Raw genomic sequence first — 21,293 nt, forward strand, 5'->3', positions numbered from 1 at the left:
CAAAAGCACATTCAGCGGCCAGTTCGTCCTGCGTCCGCACACAGCATGCACGCATCATAGCCATCCTAGCAAGGCTACCTGAAGAAGTAAACTATAAAAGCAGACAGAATTCTACATATACAACTTGGTACCCTCCTGGTTTGTCACCAATGGACGCTGGTGCTTCAATGAGCTGCCTGCTCAGTGAGCAACATCTGCGCTACAGACTGAATAAACTACAAAAATACCCGATTAAACCTCTTAAACAGAATAAAACACTCACGAAATTTAATAAACATACTAAGACAAAAACACAAAAAGATAAACACTTAACTTCCCGCTCTGCAGTTTTACTCGTATATCAGGCGAGAACTGTAGCCTGACTGACTGGGATACCAAACGAACATACCATACGGCACACACTGTCTGTCCTATATAGGGTGTACCATAAATAATAGCAATAACTAACCCACGTGAAGGTAACAGAGCCAAAAGTGTTCCTGTAAACATGGGTACCTTGGACTGTATTGGCCCGTTAGATGTGATTCCTGAGATACAAAATGTGCTGATGTCTCATCATGCATCTACCACATTCCCCACCCACTGACCAGTTTCATGGAGGCTTAGTCGAAATGTCTTCATGTCAAATATACATCTCCTGACTAGGAAAGCACTTCATATTGTAGTCAGCGGCGTCTGGTAATAACATATTCGCAATTATGTCGCATAAGTTCGTTTCAGTACCCAGTTTTAATGCAGTGTTTTTCTTACTTTACCGGACACTTTTATCAATGTCAGTTTTCGCTGTTACTTGTCTCAGTCCCTGTATACACACATCAAAAAAAGTTTTGCATCGCCCCGGTTCCCAGAACTCCTGAAGATAGACATTGACTGCGGATATTGTATCACACACACAGTCCCTTAGGCTGTTCAGAGATGTCACTAAGCCCGCCCAAAGATGTAAACAACCAAGCATTAGCAGCGCCTATTAGACGGAGGGAGTCCGACAGCGGATCAGTTCCAGTCATTCTTCCAGCAAGGAGGTGCATGGCTCGTGTTGTCTGTAGTTCAACCATGTCTAGACGGTCAAACCGCGGTTCAACCGCGTCCGCACTGTTACTGTGAAAGTGTCCAGGCGTCTCCGAGAGAAGCAAAGCGATGTTGTTCGGACACGGAGGAGATACAGACAGACAGGAACCGTCGATGACATGCCTCGCTCAGGCCCCCCAAGGGCTACTACTGCAGTGGATGACCGCTACCTACGGATTATTGCTCGGAGGAACCCTGACAGCAACGCCACCATGTTGAATAACGCTTTTTGTGCAGACACAGGACGTCGTATTATGACTCAAACTGTGCGCAGTAGGCTGCATGATGCGCAACTTCACTCCCCACGTCCATGGCGCGGTCCATCTTTGCAAACTATCGTGACAGGAAAAGAAGCTACGGGTGCACGAATCACCTAGACAAATTAACCACACTAACTCACTGTAAACATCCACTAATAGAAAATTCGACGAATAAAAATCATGACATTGCCAGACAGTGATCCTCCCTGCTGCCGTATCTGCAGTAGAAAGCCTGTACGTTGTGAGAAGAGGATTACCTAGGCAGTTGGAACTTGTGGCACGATGCATTTCCAGATGACTGTTGGCTCCAACCACCTGCTCATGTAGCGTATCGCTCAGATTGCTACCGTGCGAAACAGGGAGGTGAACCAGAACTAGATCGATTCGCGCGGCAGGTTAATGATCGGTGGTCTGGTAACTGGTAAACCGACCATCATCATTTATGCTACACCTGTGCTGTTACCCAGTCTCCGAAAAAAAAAAAAAAAAAAAAAAAAAACTGTGGAGAACAGGTGTGGCAAAAATATTGAATGCATTAACGGCTGATGTAGTATCAACTAGGAGGGCAACGTATAATGTAGGTGACATAGGACGTATTTTGCTCAACATAGTACATGAAATGGCGCATAAAAGTGCTATAGTCCGATTCACGAACTACGGCGGTTCGCTCGTGTTGAGGCACGGACGGGTATTGCATTATTGACTATTCCAAGCGACAGTTGCAGTATGCGCATGCGCATGGTTTCCGCTTGAAGAGAGCTTATGTGTCGCAAATTATGTCTCTCGCGTGCTTCTGCAGAATTTATCCCTTACCGTCACAATCAGCAGTGACAATTCGCAACAAATGGAATTGAAATTCACTACACAACTCGCTACGATCACATTTAAGACACGAATTAGCTACAGCATTCACAGCAAAGCGCTCAGAACACTACTGAACGCTCATTGGCGTGGGTGCAGAACAAACCTAAACTGGACCGCCACCGTACGCGACTCCAACTATAGTGACTTTACGGTGTTTAAAGATGTCTACATATCAATCAGGTAAAGATCGATCAGTGGCAGATATTACGAAAATGAGCCACTGTTTGCCGCGGGACTGAATGCCGCTTGGTGGAACGGCGGGCAAGGTACGCGGTAAGGAAAGTGCGTAAGTGGAGCAGAGAAGAACGAGGAAACATTCTACCCACGATACAGACCGAAAATGCGGAAATCCAACGAGATCCATAAAAAGACGAAATTGATTCGCTGTTGAAGAGCTTCTGTAATGAGCATGTACGGATAATAAACAGTTACGTCACATTAATGTGGCCACCGCCTATGTCCGAAGTCGATGTGCAATATCCAATAGCAGATGTCAGTTTTCAACACTAGCAGTGATGGTTTTGCAATGGGTGTCGTGACAGAGAAAGAGAGGGGGTAGGGGGGAGAGGGTAAACAACAACAACGGTGCAATTGTTGTCGTATTGCGGAAACAGAGTGATTTTTTCTGACGTCCAAAAGGACATGAGCACTGACGTTCGATCCAAGGTTGGATGTATTCGCGAAACGGATAAGTTTGTAAACTGTTTGCGTCCTGCCGTGGTTAGAGCGTAGCGCAGATGGAAGATAGGCGCTATCTGAAACCGGCGCCGAGGCAACTGTGGTGCACCACGCGCCGTGGATGACTGGGGTGAACGTCGGCTGGATAGATAGTTACGGACAACAGACGTGCAACTGTTGAGCAAGTGACCACTCAGATGATCCAAGTGATCACCAGCGGTGTCTCCTCAACCATCTTACAGCCAACGTCGCTGCTTACGTGCCCTCGCAGTGGCTTCCTGGATGATGCACCAATGCTGAGTGCTGTTCCAGCCACCAGTCTCCCCGGATTTAAACACAATCGAGAAACTGTGGGACGAAATTTCAAATTCCAGAAAAGAGCCTTAAAAATCATAACCAAAAACGGTACTCGAGCTCATTGTAAAGATCTTTTCAAAACACTGCTGATTTTAACTTCTCCGTGAGAATATGTGGTGTCACCGCCAGACACCACACTTGCTAGGTGGTAGCTTTTAAATCGGCCGCGGTCCGCTAGTATACGACCGACCCGCGTGTCGCCACTGTTAGTAATTGCAGACCGAGCGCCACCACACGGCAGGTCTAGAGACACGTACTAGCACTCGCCCCAGTTGTACAGCCGACGTTGCTAGCCATGGTTCACTGAGAATTACGCTCTCATTTGCCGAGACGATAGTTAGCATAGCCTTCAGCTACAGTTGCTACGACCTAGCAAGGCGCCGTATTCAATTGCTATAATACTTCTGTATCATCAAGAGCAATGTTCTACGAATGTGGATTAAAGATAAGTATTCCAGAAGCTACGTACTTTTCTTTATAGCATTCATTACGTATCCTGTTTGAGACCTCACGCCAGCCTGCGTGAGCTTATAGCGTGCATTTCGGTCTCCTCCAACAACACAGTGTTGGCACGTCTTCCGACACTTCAGAATACATTTACCAGCCAGTTGTACACATCAAAAATAACATTGGTCATTTTTGTATCCGGCCTAGGAGACGGCGCATGGGTAAGGAACACGAACATGAAAAGGTACTAATCTCTCGGTACTGCAAGTACGGTTTAAGCACCTTTACTAGTGGATAATTACATGTAAACACATTACATAACTTGCAAGGTGGTGCGAAGTTGAAGCGAAGTATCCTGGCTGTCTGCACCTGATGAAATGGGCAGAATCTGTAGCGATGCTCGTAGAGCTCTCCAGCGTCGGCTAGAGGGCGCTGTCGTCGTTGTCTGTCTTAGTGCCAACCTAAACAGTGGCATCGTAGCTATCGATACCAAAATAATTAATACACAAACAGTTAAGTCGATGACCATGGAACAAGAGCTAGATTCAACTCACATTTGCCAAGAAAAACTGAACATAAAACTCAAAACAAAATTTTCTACAAAGGAATAAAACTGTACAATATATTAACAAAAGAGGTAAAAGAAATTGCAAAAATACACCTATTTAAAAAGGTAGCTAAAAAGTACCTATTATGCAATACATTTTACATATTGAAGATTTAGATAGATAAAACAGAGTAGAGTTTGGTAAAAAATGTTATACAAGTTAATAACAATAATGATTATAAACATCTAACATTCCACATAACACCTTCACGCTATGTTTTTTTTTTTCCTTTTCTAGAAAAACATAACCCCAAGCTATGCATTACACAATACTAACACCTGTTCCTCTTTCTGAGCTCAACATCTCACTCTTTATGGAGGGATGCTGACTCAGTTTTTCAGGATAGCTAATGGGCAGTTGCGGTACAGAAAATTGCCCGGAGATGATCAGTGTGTGTGTGTGTGCGTGTGTGTGTGTGTGTGTGTGTGTGTGTGTGTGTGCAGTGAGTGAAGTGTTATGAAACAATGTGTGTATAGTGTGTGCAATGACTGATAGTGAGATACGAGTCAACAGTGCGACATTATTGCATACCAGGAATAAATCTAATGATTGTCTCTAACTAGAAGTTTGTAAATGTACGTGTACACGAATTAGCTTATTTTAAATTGGTCTAAACTTGTAAATACTTTGACATGTCCTATAAACTTATAAAAAAAGATCTACAGATGAATAAAGCTACTACTGCTACTACTACTACTACTGCTTTTAGAAATAATAAATACTAAATAACAAATATTTGGTGGTGATCGGATTCGAACTGGCGACACGTACCCAGCAACGTTAATTGATAATCCATACTATGCAGTGTGAGTCACCTAACGTTACCGCTGGATATATTTCGTAAACCACATCAAATACTGACGAACCGATTCCACAGACCGAACGTGAGGAGAGGGGCTAGTGTAATTGTTTAATACAAACCATACAAAAATGCACGGAAGTATGTTTTTTAACACAAACCTACGTTTTTTTAAATGGAACCACGTTAGTTTTGTTAGCACACCTGAACATATAAACAAATACGTTATCAGTGCCGTTTGTTGCATTGTAAAATGTTAATTACATCCGGAGATATTGTAACCTAAAGTTGACGATTGAGTACCACTCCTCCGCTCTTCGATTGTGTGTATCGGAGAGCACTGCAACATACATCGCGTTTCTACAGAATGGTCTGCCAACGTTGCTCGAAAATGTCCCACTGGAAACGCGTCGACGTATCTGGTATCAGCATGATGGTGCACCTGCACATTCCGCAATTAACACTAGGCTGACCCTTGACAGGATGTTCGACGAGCGTTTCATATGACGTGTAGGACGCATAAATTGGCCAGGCCGTTCTCCTGATCTTACACCTCTGGACTTCTTTCTGTGGGGTACGTTAAAGGAGAATGTGTACCGTGATGTGCCTAGAACCCCAGAGGATATGAAACAATGTATTGTGGCAGCCTGCGGCGACATTACACCAGATGTACTACGGCGTGTACGACATTCATTACGCCAGAGATTGCAATTGTGTGCAGCAAATGATGGCCACCACATTGAACATCTATCGGCCTGACATGTCGGGACACACTCTATCCCACTCCGTAATTGAAAACGGAAACCACGGGTGTACGTGTACCTCACCCCTCATGGTAATGTACACGTGCGTCAGTGAAAAAGACCAATAAAAGGTGTTAGCGTGTGGACGTTATGTGCTGTTCCAGTCTCTTCTGTACCTAAGGTCCATCACAGTTTCCTTTGGATCCCTACGTAATTCGGTGCTCTCCGATACACACGATCGAACAGCGGAGGAGTGGTACTCAAGCGTCAACTTTAGGTTACAATATCTCCGGATGTAATTAACATTTTACAATGCAACAAACGGCACTGATTACGTATTTGTTTATATGTTCAGATGTGCTAACAAAACTAACGGGGTTCCATTTAAAAAAACGTAGATTTGTGTTAAAAAACATACTTCCGTGCATTTTTGTATGGTTTGTATTAAACAATTACACTAGCCCCTCTCCTCACGTTCGGTCTGTCTAATCGGTTCGTCAGTATTTGATGTGGTTTACGAAATATATCCAGCGGTAATGTTAGGTGACTCACCCTGTATATATGTGGTCGGCACTTGGATGGGTGACCATCCTGGCTGCTATGCGTTGTTGCCATTTTTCTGGGTGCACTCAGCCTCGTGATGCCAGTTGAGGAGCTACTCGACCGAATAGTAGCGGCTTCGGAAAAGAATACCATCATAACGACCGGGAGAGCGGTGTGCTGACCACACGCGCCTCCTATCTGCATCCTCCACTGAGCATGACACGGCGGTCAGATGGTCCCAGTAGGCCACTCGTGGCCTGAAGGCGGAGTGCTAATATATATATGGGTGTAAGGCCGGCCGGGGTGGTCGAGCGGTTCTAGGCGCTTCAGTCTGGAACCGCGCGACCGCTACGGTCGCAGGTTCGAATCCTGCCTCGGACATGGGTGTGTGTGATGTCCTTAGGTTAGTTAGGTTTAAGTAGTTCTAAGTTCTCGGGAACTGATCCCCTCAGATGTTAAGTCCCATAGTGCTCAGAGCCATTTTAACCATTTTTTGGTGTGTGCAAATACTAGTCTGAAATGAAGAGATTGACACAGAAGATGAAATGGTAGAGGCTGCATCCAAATAGTCAGAATGCTGATCACCAGCAGTAAGCGAAAAACATCTGCAACGCCAATAGCAACATTTACCACTCCTGAACAAAGAATAGCCCCAGTAATCAAGCGGCCTCGCATTCTTCAGACTTGAATCAGTACACTCTACATCTACATCTACATACATACTCCGCAATCCACCATACGGTGCGTGGTGGAGGGTACCTCGTACCACAACTAGCATCTTCTGTCCCTGTTCCACTCCCAAAAAGAACGAGTGAAAAGTGACTGCCTATATGCCTCTGTACCGGCCCTAAGCTCTCTTATCTTATCTTTGTGGTCTTTCCGCGAAATATAAGTTGGCGGCAGTAAAATTGTACTGCAGTCAGCCGCAAATGCTGGTCCTCTAAATTTCCTCAGTAGCGATTCACGAAAAGAACGCCACCTTTCCTCCCGAGTTCCTGAAGCATTTCCGTAACACTCGCGTGGTGATCAAACCTACCAGTAACAAATCTAGCAGCCCGCCTCTGAATTGCTTCTATGTCCTCCCTTAATCCGACCTGATAGGGATCCCTAACGCTCGAGCAGTACTCAAGAATAGGTCGTATTAGTGTTTTATAAGCGGTCTCCTTTACAGATGAACCACATCTTCCCAAAACTCTACCAATGAACAGAAGACGAGTATCCGCCTTCCCTACAACTGCCACTACATGCTTGTCCCACTTAATATCGCTCTGCAATATTACGCCCAAATATTTAATCGACGTGACTGTTTCAAGCGCTACACTACTAATGGAGTATTCAAATATTACGGCATTCTCTTTCCTATTCATCTGCATTAATTTACAATTATCTATACTTAGAGTTAGCTGCCATTCTTTACACCAATCACAAATCCTGTCCAAGTCATCTTGTATCCTCCTACAGTCACTCAACGATGACACCTTCCCGTACACCACAGCACCATCAGCAAACAGCCGCACATTGCTATCCACCCTATCCTAAAGATCATTTATGTAGATAGAAAACAACAGCGGACCTACCACACATCCCTGGGGTACTCCCGATTATACCCTCACCTCCGATGAACACGCACCATCGGGGACAACGTACTGGGTTCTATTACTTAAGAAGCCTTCAAGTCACTCATATATCTGGGAACCAATCCCCTATGCTCGTACCTTAGTTAGTAGGCTGCAGTGGGGCATCGAGTCAAACGCTTTCCGGAAGTCAAGGAATATGGCCTCCGTCTGATACCCTTCATCCATGGTTCGCAAGATATCATGTGAAAAAAGTGCGAGTTGCGTTTCGCAGGAGCGATGATTTCTAAAGCCGTGCTGAAGCATGGACAGTACCTTCTCTGTCTCAAGGAAATTCATTATATTCGAACTGAGAATATGTTCGAGAATCGTGCAACAAACCGATGTTAAGGATATTGGTCTGTAATTTTGAAGATCCGTTCTTCTACACTTCTTATATACAGGCGTCACCTGCGCTTTTTTTTCAGTCGCTCGGGAATTTACGTTGGGCAAGAGATTCGCAGTACACTGATCTGCGTGCGTTTAAAGGGCAGTTTCGGGTCTGTATTGGCTTGTGGCGTGACCACACATCATACCGACTGTCCATAGACTCAAACAGGGATATTTTTATGTTGCTTTAAGTGAACACCCTGTTCAGCATTCTTACAGTTTCATTTCCCATTGGAAACATCTTGTCATCGTAGACTCGTCAGAGTAGGCGTAGTGATATTTTCTTTTCATTAACTACTCGTTTCTTCCTCCATGTGTAGGCCGTGGGTTTACGAGCCTGACAGGCTCCCAGCTTGGCCGTGGAGGCTGAGATGATGGCGAGGTGGCTTTGCATGATCTTGAGGAGAGCAGGGTGCTTAGTATACAGCGGGGCTACCACGGCTAGGTTGCATTGTAGGAGGCTGTACTAATTCTAGTTTTTATTTGGCATCGATTTTTACATACAATGACTATAAAACACTTTAAATTAATACACTGGTAAACCAAAACTGCTACAGCTATAATATGTCACACAGGATCTAAATCGTACATTGAACACTTGGCAGAAATTCGTTAAAAGTGAATTCAGAGCAAACAAAAACTGATTAAAACTGCTGAATTAAATCATTCAGAAGATAATTTGCCCCACAGTTAGAGGTGTCAGGATGTTCTTACCCTTTTCGTAAATGAATTCGTGTTCAGATTTGGGATCGAAAGACACACATGGAAAGAGGGTTCAGTGCCACAAGAATGTTGACCGTATTCAAAGACTAGGATATCAGTACACCCATGTTACATTACGCCTCCAAATGACCTTGTTCGACAATATATACGTATATGGATATGGTGTCTGTCGTTTTGGAAATGTCTTAGATGGATAGAGTGTCTGCCATGTAAGCAGGAGATCCCGGGTTCGAGACCCAGTCGGGGCACACATTTTCACCTGTTCAAAAAGGTTCAAATGTGTGTGAAATCTTAACGGACTTAACTGCTAAGGTCATCAGTCCCTAAGCTTACACACTACTTAACCTAAAATATCATAAGGACAAACACACACACCCATGCCCGAGGGAGGACTCGAACCTCCGCCAGGACCAGCCGCACAGGTTTTCACCTGTCCCCGTTGATATATATCAACCCCCGTCAGCAGCTGAAGGTATTAAAAATTAATTCCAATTTCGTTCTAGACGGCTGCAGGTCATCAATAGTGTCTATCCGAAAGAACAGATACTATATCCATATCAGTATATACTTCTGGCAATACCGACCTTGACCTTCTTCTTCTGTGCGGATGCACACATATTCCCAGAACTTACGGGACTTGGTAGGAATGTCTTCCACGAGTAATGAGTGTGTTGGGGTTGAACACTACAAATGTAGTGTGTGGACATGTTGTTGTTGTTGTTGTGGTCTTCAGTCCTGAGACTGGTTTGATGCAGCTCTCCATGCTACTCTATCCTGTGCAAGCTTCTTCATCTCCCAGTACCTACTGCAACCTACATCCTTCTGAATCTGCTTAGTGTATTCATCTCTTGGTCTCCATCTACGATTTTTACCCTCCACGCTGCCCTCCAATACTAAATTGGTAATCCCTTGATGCCTCAGAACATGTCCTACCAACCGATCCCTTCTTCTGGTCAAGTTGTGCCACAAACTTCTCTTCTCCCCAATCCTATTCAATACTTCCTCATTAGTTATGTGATCTACCCATCTAATCTTCAGCATTCTTCTGTAGCACCACGTTTCAAAAGCTTCTATTCTCTTCTTGTCCAAACTATTTAGCGTCCATGTTTCACTTCCATACATGGCTACACTCCATACAAATACTTTCAGAAATGACTTCCTGACACTTAAATCTATACTCGATGTTAACAAATTTCTCTTCTTCAGAAACTCTTTCCTTGCCATTGCCAGTCTACATTTTATATCCTCTCTACTTCGACCATCATCAGTTATTTTGCTCCCCAAATAGCAAAACTCCTTTACTACTTTGTCTCATTTCCTAATCTAATACCCTCAGCATCACCCGACTTAATTCGACTACATTCCATTATCCTCGTTTTGCTTTTGTTGATGTTCATCTTATATCCTCCCTTGAAGACACCATCCATTCCGTTCAACTGCTCTTCCAAGTCCTTTGTTGTCTCTGACAGAATTACAATGTCATCGGCGAACCTCAAAGTTTTTATGTCTTCTCCATGGATTTTAATACCTACTCCAAATTTTTCTTTTGTTTCCTTTACTGCTTGCTCAATATAGAGATTGAATAACATCGGGGAGAGGCTACAACCCTGTCTTACTCCCTTCCCAACCACTGCTTCCCTTTCATGTCCCTCGACTCTTATAACTGCCATCTGGTTTCTGTACAAATTGTAAATAGCCTTTCGCTCCCTGTATTTTACCCCTGCCACCTTTAGAATGTATGTGTGGACATACAATGTGAGAATGTGGGTCTCGCGGGAGGCGTGCACGAGATAGTCCCTGTAGTCGCACTATCCTCTGTGCCCAAGGCGGCTCAGATGGATAGGGCATCTGCCATTTAAGGAGGAGATCCCGGGTTCGAGTTCCAGTCGGGGCACACATTTTCGCCTGTACCCAGTGATATATATCAAACCCCGTCAGCAGCTGCAGGTATTAAAATTTAATTCTAATTTTGTTCTACAATGTTAATGGGTGCATCACGTATTCCACCTTTTGACGTATGGGGCTATGTTGTTTTGGCGATCCATGTATTATGGTATCGGGACTCTTAATGCCACATGAGTGTACTGACCTCTGAATCTCTGAAGCTGATAAACTCAGCGGTCAATGTTATCGTGTCATGGTCCTCCTTCTTAACGAGCGTCTTTTCAGAGATGCATCCGTCCCTGACTTGATTTTTGTGGATGACAATACACGACGTCGACAGTGGAGGTAGTGTGTCTCTCGCAACGAGAGAGCATTCGGCGAACGGACTGGCCTACCCGTTCCTCCGACTTATGTCGTATCGCGCTCGGGTGGGATGCTTTCAGAAGAGGTATTGCACCAACGCCCACATGAGCCAACGGCCATCCGGCAATTGTCATCCTGTGGAGGAATGGAATGCTCCATCAACATCGTGGCCAACAAGGGAGGACGATACAGAGCGCCCCTCTGAATGAAGAACCACGTCTCGCCTATTGTAATGTCCAGGGGACCATCACAAACCGTTGTACAGTGTAGTAATTGCCTTTGAACAGAAGTCTGCTTTGTGTTCGTCTCTTTTGCGTATTTCTTACAGTTGACTTGTGTACCAAACTGTAGTATTTCATTTTAGGCATGGTCGAAACTTCATCGATCTATGTTACCTGGCAGTGACACATCATGGGCAAGTAAATTTCTTCCTCAGGTTTTGCACACCAGCGTATTTAAATATTTTAAGAGTTGTTCATGGTGGCACTAGATCATGAAAAATTAATATTTAGCGTTATACATGCGTGAAAATGTTTTGTAAGTGACCAGTATGGGGAAGCGGTCATTTCAATATGTTTAGTGATGCGAAAAGCAATTTAATTACGATTAGGGTCATTTCATCAGGTATTGGCAGGAGGTGAATATTGTTTCCATTGCTTCTGGGCTGCAAGGCAGCTGTATCGGTTTAGGTTTAATGGACGATGGAGTTTGAGCAGGTCGAGCAACTTTTTCACGTTGCTTTCAAGTGCAAGTTTTCGGCACTGAAAGACTAACTTCATGCGAGTGATAGCTATTGCGATGAACTTTTACATAAGTTGAAGATTTATTGCTAACTGGCTTCGATATTAACTCGTAGTCGGTACATGGCTTTTGGTTCTGCTTTTATCGTATCTTCTTTAACTGGAGAATCTGCGATAGCTTATTCTAGGCTATCTTTAGTGAAGTTAGCTGTTTCTATTTTTTTTCTTACAGTACGAATCCATACAGTTTTAATAAATTGCTGTAAGGCCAAAATTATTTTGGCTTTGAGTGAACAATACACAGTATTCGAACTTAACTTCGCCACTGTTTCGATCACATTTTTCTTTCGTCCGAATTACCATTTACTTTTCTTTAACATATTTATTCTTTCATTTGTTTTTACGACCCGCCAGGATAGCCGAGAGCACTAACGCGCTGCTTCCTGGACTCGGGTAAGCGCGCCGGCCTCGGATCGAATCCGCCCGGCGGATTAACGACGACGGCCGGTGTGCCAGCCAGCCTGGATGCGGTTTTAGGCGGTTTTCCACATCCTACTAGGTGAATACAAGGCTGGTACCCCCGACGTACCTCAGTTACATGACTCGCAGACTTCTGAAACACATTCACACTATTTCAAGATTTACACTAGACACAGACAGCTGGGGTACATTAATTCCGTCCTGGGGGGTATGGGGTGGCGGCAGGAAAGGCATCCGGCCACCCCTTCCAAATTAACTAAGCCTACTCCATACTTAACCCTGCCGACCCTGTGCACAATGTGGGATAAAGGCTGTAGCAAAAGAAAGAACAAAAGAATTCTTCCATTTGTTTTTCCAATATAAACCACTTGATACTTGCCTCATGAAGCCTATTATGGACAGATAGTACTCTTATTAGGTTAACATTTATTTTTTTAAACTCATTTTTCCCTTCATTTGTTTTTCCAGTACATACCAGTCGTTTCCTGCCTGATGAAGCCTATTACAAACAGATGGTACTCTTATTAGGAATACGAACAGTGGATGATAACCTACCCCTGTCCTTAACCTCTCCTTAAGGCTGTTCGCTAGTCCTGATCAACTTTAAATTTTGTAACTAATTTGAGAAAATTGACGCAATATGTTCAAAAAGGTTCAAATGGCTCTGAGCACTATGGGACTTAACATCTGAGGTCATCAGTCCCCTAGAACTTAGAACTACTTAAACCTAACTAACCTAAGGACATCACACACATTCATGCCCGAGGCAGGATTCGAACCTGCGACCGTAGCGGTCGCGCGGTTCCTGACTGAAGCGCCTAGAACCGCTCGGCCACTCCGGCCGGCGACGCAATGTGTCTTTGAATATTTTGTCCGTGTATGAGGTCTGCTTTCAGGGTTGTAAGACGTGTATATTTCGATTGCCTATTGTCAAACCACAATTTGTGAAAGATGTTTATATTTCATTAATAGGATTAAGTAGGAATAATTAGTATTTGTCATGTTGGAAATAATTGTGGTAGCAGGGAATGTCTGCACCAAAGTATTGTTGGCAGGAGAGACCGCACATTGATATAATTTTAAAAAGGGCGGGAGAGACCGCGTGTGGATACATTTTAAGAAAAGAGCGAGAAAGACCGCGCATTGATACATTTTGTAATGGTAGCAGGGATTGTCTGCACCAGAAAGCATTGCTGGAGGGAGAGACCGCACTTTAGCGTTCGTACGAAGTCAGTAGTAAGCGAGAAGTGAAGCGAGTCGGTGGCAGGTCTGAAGCGAGAGGTTGAGAGGAGCGGTGTGCCTGCCAGCCACCAGCTATGATTTACAAGAGATTATAAACGGATGTACAGAGACCTCAGCTAACTATTATCATAAGAGGAACTAATATTATTGAGTAATTTTTTTGAGAAACTCAAGACTACTGAAGGTATGTTTGCGCGATGCTAGTTGTAAGATTATTGTAAAAAGTAAGTCACATTTGAACTTTTGTAAAATCATTTCATTCAGAATATAATTAACTTTTGCCAGCAATATTGTATTACTGATTATAATACATCTCAAAAACCATCAACGTAAAACTTTGCAAAATTTTATTGTTGTCAAGAAAAAGTTTAACTATGAATTACGTAATGTAAGTCAAATTTATGAAAGAATAACGTCAACTTTGGTAATAAATACAGCCACTTATTATGACAGTCCACCAGCAGCTAATAAAGTATACTAAAACAGAGTAAGTATATTCTTGTCGCAGTTCGATGTAGCAGTCAGATGGCGATTGAGTAACAGTAAAAAAGGTAAGGAACAGTTTTGGGTTATTTCAGGTAACGACTGAGGGCCACGACGACGACACATTCTATGTTTCGTCGAAATAATCAGAAAATCACTTTTAATAAGCAGCATTTAAATTTGTATGCGAAGATTGAGAAAGAGAATAAATTTCAAAGGGAATATTTCATTTGTTATTAATCAGCAAGAGAAACAAATCCTAAGGGAAGGCTCAAATGGTTCAAATGGCTCTGAGCACTATGGGACTCAACATCTTAGGTCATAAGTCCCCTAGAACTTAGAACTACTTAAACCTAACTAACCTAAGGACATCACACACACCCATGCCCGAGGCAGGATTCGAACCTGCGACCGTAGCAGTCCCGCGGTTTCGGACTGCAACGCCAGAACCGCTAGACCACCGCGGCCGGCCCCTAAGGGAAGGTTTCATAAGTTATTGTAGAAGGGAAGGTTGGGTAACAAAAGAGATATAGAGGAGACGGGAAGGTTTCAGGGTGAATTTATAATTGCCACAAGAAGACCCGTACATCAGAGGCCACGTGCTGGAGAGCAGCAAACGAAACCTCTGCTGAAGACTGTGTCCAACTGCGTGGCCTTATGAGCCACTATGGATGCGTCGAAGCTGCACTGCTATTCCACATAACGCGAAAATGATAAAGCCGCAAGAGGGGGCGAGCGTGTTTACGACAGCGAAACACGCCATAAAAGTGACGGAGCCCCCGGCGTCGCAGAGCCCTAACTGCGCCATCCGCCGCCGCATTAAGTGTGCGCTGCGGTCGTAATGAGGCGCATTAGAGGGGCGACCTAAGCCGGCGCAAAGTGCCGTACTCCGAGGCTGAGCGATGTGCAGGCCGTGGCTGTCGGCGACTGCGGCAGCTAGCGCAAACGACCGCGGCGCGGCCGCTGTCTGAAGTAGGGAACCCTTCGCAGTCACCAGTAGTTGTGCAGTCCTGCAGGCTTTCGTGGCCATTGTCACTGAAGTTAAAATCTTCTGGTTTATTAGGCCGCGTCATGTTTCTTCTTCCTCAGGATCTTTTGGTGTCCACTGCTGTTCGTGACTTAATTAAATTATGTCTTCGTTCGATCTTTTTAAATACAATGGTGAATTCTATGAACAGGCTGACGGCCTTTCCATGGGCTCACCCAATTCGCCAGTTGCAGCTGACGTTTTTATGGAATATTTTGAGCAACAAGCGTTAAGTAATGCTCCTTTGAAGCCTTCTTGCTGGCTCCGCTATGGGGACGATACATTTGTTATATGGCCACACGGCGAAGAAGAACTTCATGCGTTCCACGATTTCTTAAATGGAATTCACCCCAAAATCAAATTCACCTTGGAGGTTGAGAGTGAGGCTTGTCTCCCATTCCTAGATGTGTTGGTATACAGAAGATCTGATAACACTCCAGGTCACAGAGTGTACAGAATGCTGACTAACACAAACAGGTATTTAGATGCCACTTCGCACCACCACCCAGCCCAGAACCAAGCAGTACTCAACACTCTGTCTTTACGTGCCATCCGTATCAGCGATGACGACAACTCAGAATCGAAGTTGAATTTTTTAAAGAGGACACTGAAGGCAAATGGGTATGATAGTTATTCAATCGACAAGCCTTTTAGGCGGAATATTTATACTGCTAATAAGAATGACGAGGAACCGCCTTCTCACTAAAAAAAAAAAAAAAAGGTTCAAATTGCTCTGAGCACTATGGGACTCAACTGCTGAGGCCATAAGTCCCCTAGAACTTAGAACTACTTAAACCTAACTAACCTAAGGACATCACACACACCCATGCCCGAGGCAGGATTCGAACCTGCGACCGTAGCGGTTGCGCCGTTCCAGACTGTCGCGCCTAGAACCGCTCGGCCACCCCAGCCGGCAAAATGGTACTCAGACACCTTTCTCTAGTCAAAACAAAATAAAATAATTTTTCCGACTGAAAGCGGATGCACCTGATTACCTCCACAATGCAGGCGTCTATCAAGTGTCATGTGGCTGCGGCAAAGTGTATGTAGGCGAAACGGGAAGAACTGTTAAAGAACGTATTAAGGAACACGAATGGCACACGCGGCTAAAAAAAAGTGCAAAATCTGCAGTAGCGGAACATCACGAGAACTGTGGCTCTGACATCGATTTTAATAACGTACGTGTACTGGCTAAAGAAACAAACATTTATAGAAGAAAGGTCCGAGAAGCGGTTGAAATTTCTAAGAATGCCTCTAATTTCAATAGAGAGGACGGCTATAGGCTTCCGCCATCGTGGCTCCCCGCCATCAAGGAAGTAAATACGCGGCCGCAGTGTGTGAGCGGCATAAACAATGCGCTGCAAGTCACCTCGGCGGACAATAATATTTAGGGTAAACATTCCCCCTCTCTTGCCCTGTCCGTTTCGAATCTAGCCACTGATGACGATCAACCAATAGCGATCGCAGGCATTTCAACCAGTAACCCTTCTCCAGCATAAGTGTGGAATAGTGCCTTTGTATCCAATGACGACGACCGCCAATGGTATCCACAGGAGATGAGCTACCAATAATCCTTCTCCAGCATAAGTGTGGAATAGTGCCTTTCAATCCAATGACGGCAACCGCCAATGGTATCCACAGGAGATGAGCTACCAACGCCCCTTCTTCTGTATTAGCCTATGACTATGGCCCACCAATGGTAGCCATATGGATTTTAACCAATACTATCACTTCTCCAGCACGAACGCCAGAAAACTCCCCCTTTATAAGTGGACGCGACACTCGTCTCTGACAGTGTTCTAGCAGTAGTGGACACCAAAAGATCCTGAGAAAGATCCCAGCAGATGGGTCGAAACGTCGAACATTTTAGAAGAAACATGATGCCGGCCTAATAACCCAGAAGATTTCAACTTCAGTAGTGGCAATGTTCATTACCAGTAGTCGCTTCAGCAGTCTGTTAGGTAATGCACGTCACTCTGACACATCCCACTTCCGTACCTATTATTACGAATGTATTTGTGAAGACGTACTGACGAGCAGTCATGAGCCACCCCAGGGCCGCCCACCCCAGCTCTTTCGAAGCAAGTCACACCTGGTGCAGTCTCTGGGATGTCCAGTGACAGGTCGACGACTGGCCTGCAGTATTTGTCAGAGCTGGCTGCAGACGATGACAGATGCTACAAGACTGGAGCAGACTAGATTTATGTTTACTCATTCCACAATGTTGCGCAGACGATGGAAGCGGCATAGTGCCAGTTACAGGCATCATGTAATCCAGCCAACCACTTCGACAGTACTACGCTGTGTCTACAATGTTCCAACCTCAGCAACCCTAGACGTGTGGCAACCACAATTGCTGTAGTGCCATGGGAAGGCTTGACTCAGACCAGCTCGGTCATTTCACAGCTTGTGGCAGAGTCATGCGGCGACAGTCCTCTGTCGCTTATCATCTGGTTACAGACCCCAGTTTCTGAAATAGGGGCGTAACAGTCCTCCCCTTTTAGTTGAATTGGTACACCAGATCGCAGACTGGCATTATTTCTGAAAAATCACTTACAATTCAACTCACATTTTCACGTTCATGCACATTTTCGTTCGAGCTTCACTTGAGCTGTTCCAGCCCATCTTACAATATCCAGCGACTGGGGTGTACACATTCGCTAAGCACGACCTACTCAGTCGACACATCGTGTACAAGGAGATCAAGAGGGTGGTCATAAACAGGCTGAAACGACGAGAGCCACAGTCAAGGTGGTACCTGAGGCTGAGCTTGTAGCCTCACCCTCACTTATCGACCTTAATTACAGTGAAAAATTAAACCGTGTGTACTTAATAGAAATTTGGGAAAAACATCGTCACCGAAGTTAATTTGTCGGTAAAAAGGGAGGAATGGGTTACATCTAAATGAAAGGAAAAATTCTAATAAAATTGGTGGAAATTAATTTTGAGAAAATGGTAAAATTAATAAAGAAAGTAAATGTGCAGTCGTTACGTTAACAATTAATTGGCGTTAATTAGATATTTGAGATTTGGGGAAAATTACGGTCGCCAGTCCTATGGAGAATTACTATAATAACTGAAAATGAAAGATTAATGCACATATAATTAGCACTAAATGCGTGGCAACTGAAGGTTGACACTTGTTGTGTGAAAACTGAATGTTTGTCAGAATTAAAAAACTTCGATACACTCTGACTTAATTTAGCAAAATAATTAATAAAACCAGAAAATTGAAAGTAAATTTAGTGACTGAAATTAATAGTGAACTTTGTTTCTGAAGCATTACGAAATTCAATAAAATAAGCTTAGTCTTGGGATACCTCAACAATCATTTCAAAAGCTACTTGAATCTAAGCAATTTAGAAATAAGAGATTTAAGTTTGAACTTGAATTAAATGATTCTGAACAATTAACAATAATAACATTTAATACGTACCAAGGTGAGCTGCAGTCACAGGTAAGCTAAAATATGGTAACAAAACTGGCACTTTTACTTTTGTGCTTGTGTAATCTAAGTATTGTAGCCAGTTATGAATACTTTAACTGAACTTTGAAATTAAAGTAGTGAAATGGGATGATATTACTTAAATGCTGGCGTTTGAATTTCAACGACACTTGGGTTCATTCCAGAAAAGGAAGGGACCCTACTTGGGAATGCAATTGGGGCTATGAGCAACAAAGGTTCATTCTAAGTTGCTGTATTTTTGTGATGCAATAGTTTTCAAAGCTGAGGTCTGCCATACAGTTCTAAAAGTTTACGTGCTTTTAGTCTTCCTTGTTGGTTGATTAAAGGTTTGAAGCCGTCGATCGAGGAGGTGGCGACAGACTCTCATTGTCGGCCGTCGCTGCTACAGAAGCTGGATGTTGGCGCGCCTCCTTCTCGACAAGGGCACCAGACGAGACGGGCTCTTGATGTGCGCCTTCTAATTTTTCCCGTCCGTGACACCATGTCAGAAACTATCATAGCAAGTCGAGTGCAATTACATGCTGCCAAACCCTGAAAGCGTGGCAACTCGCGGCAGCGTCACACAACACACCTGCTCAACCGCACTACCCCAGTCAGACTCTCGTCTGCCCGCGCTCCACGCGGCCGAGTTCACACTACCAAAGATCCTAAACACTTCGGTTCTCCACACGACATATCGATGTAATAGTTCGATAGCATAGTTTTCCCTAAGCCAGACCCAGCGTAAAAATACAAATAATATTTACAAAACAAAACAATTATACATCGACATAAATTCGTATATATATATATATATATATATATATATATATATATATATATATATATATATATACAAATAGTAAAACAATTACAATATATAAAGACACAGGAATGTCATATCTTGAGGTAACAAAACAAGGAAAAAATTTATAGTACAGTAGATGGAAATGGGAGGTTATGTATTTCCGGCGTTACACATGCCCCACATTGTCTGAGGATGTTCGTGTAACCTAAACAGACTCAGAAAATGTCCCAAAAAGGGAAAAAAAACAACGGAAATGCATATGCTCAAAACATCAAGAAAATTTAGCATTAGGCTAATTAACCATAAACCAATTTTTAGACCATAGTAATTGAGTGGAGACACTCCTAACCTTATTCCACTGTGTCATCTTACACAAAAGAAAACAGGTTGACAACATATTAAAATTCATAGAAAACATAGAAAATGGTTTAGCTATTCTAAAATCATCAAAATTTCTAACAGTGTCAAGAAATGGAATGCTATTTACAAAATTAATCAGAGTGCATGGTCATAAAAACAGGTAGATCAAAATACACTAATTAATTATTAATTACATAGAATACACATTTTTATAACTTTTCATAATTAATATTCTCGCCATGAGAGTCCACTTAACGCTAAACAAGAAAATAATATACAGCAGATCGACAAAAACATACATATTGACAACAGAATTCTTTCACATCAGCTATCCGGGAAGAAAAACAACTCCGCCTTCCCTACTCGCAAGTACAAAGATTGCCGAGAGCGGCACAAGAGCCGACAGCAGCTCCGCCTGGCCAGTATTGTTGCGCCCGCCTGTGCGGCAGGCTTGATCTCACTCGCCTGTGTAATGACATTTCCAGAACGTCTGTTTCACTGAATTCTTTCGAAAAAACTCTCACCCGAGTAATCCCAAGGAGTCCATTAAGACTATCGCAGTGGATAACGCATCACTGTTCATCACACGCATGTACTAGCCTGAATCTTAAAACAGCGTCGAAGTACATTGGCAATGACTATTACACACATATTCATTAAATCTTACAGCTAGTTACAAAATCATATTTACATTCCTTAATCTACCGTGACTCAGCTGAAAACTTAAACTAGCAGCTTGGATTTTTCAATGGATAAATAATCAGTTACCCTTAAATCACTAAATAAAAATTAATTACTTATTAATTACAACTTCTTTAATGACCTCTTGGTCCTGCAAAAGCATGGCAACATGGCAAATCCTTAACTCTTACACTCTATATTTATACTGTACAAATTACCCATTCTGTGGTATTAATCAATCCTAGGTTGATACTATTTGAAGTCTACAATGTTCCGTATACCTAATAGTTTTCCATATCTTGGATATTCTAAGCAATAAGCATTTGTGTGAGGTATACCAATGACTTTATATGGTCCATTATAAACAAACTTAAATTTAGAGATTTCATTGTCTATTTCGCTCGATTTCTCATGAGCTTTTACAAGTACTAAGTCTCCGATGCAAACTTAGCTAAAAGCGCTTTAGCGCCATGATGACATATGCGAGCAACGGCTTTTAGCTTCATTATTTCTCGCAAACAATCCTTTTTCACACCAATGCTAATGTCAATCCGTGGAGGGCATTTGATTATCTCTTCCATTAAACTTTTCCTTTTGTCATCTAACGGGATCTCCTCACGTTACAGTAGTTCAAATTCATGTCTACGTCAATGGCATCCTACCAGTTATCAATGTGTATAGGCTGGT

The sequence above is a fragment of the Schistocerca cancellata genome, chromosome 2 (assembly GCF_023864275.1).
Source record: "Schistocerca cancellata isolate TAMUIC-IGC-003103 chromosome 2, iqSchCanc2.1, whole genome shotgun sequence".
Taxonomy (NCBI): Eukaryota; Metazoa; Arthropoda; class Insecta; order Orthoptera; family Acrididae; genus Schistocerca; species Schistocerca cancellata.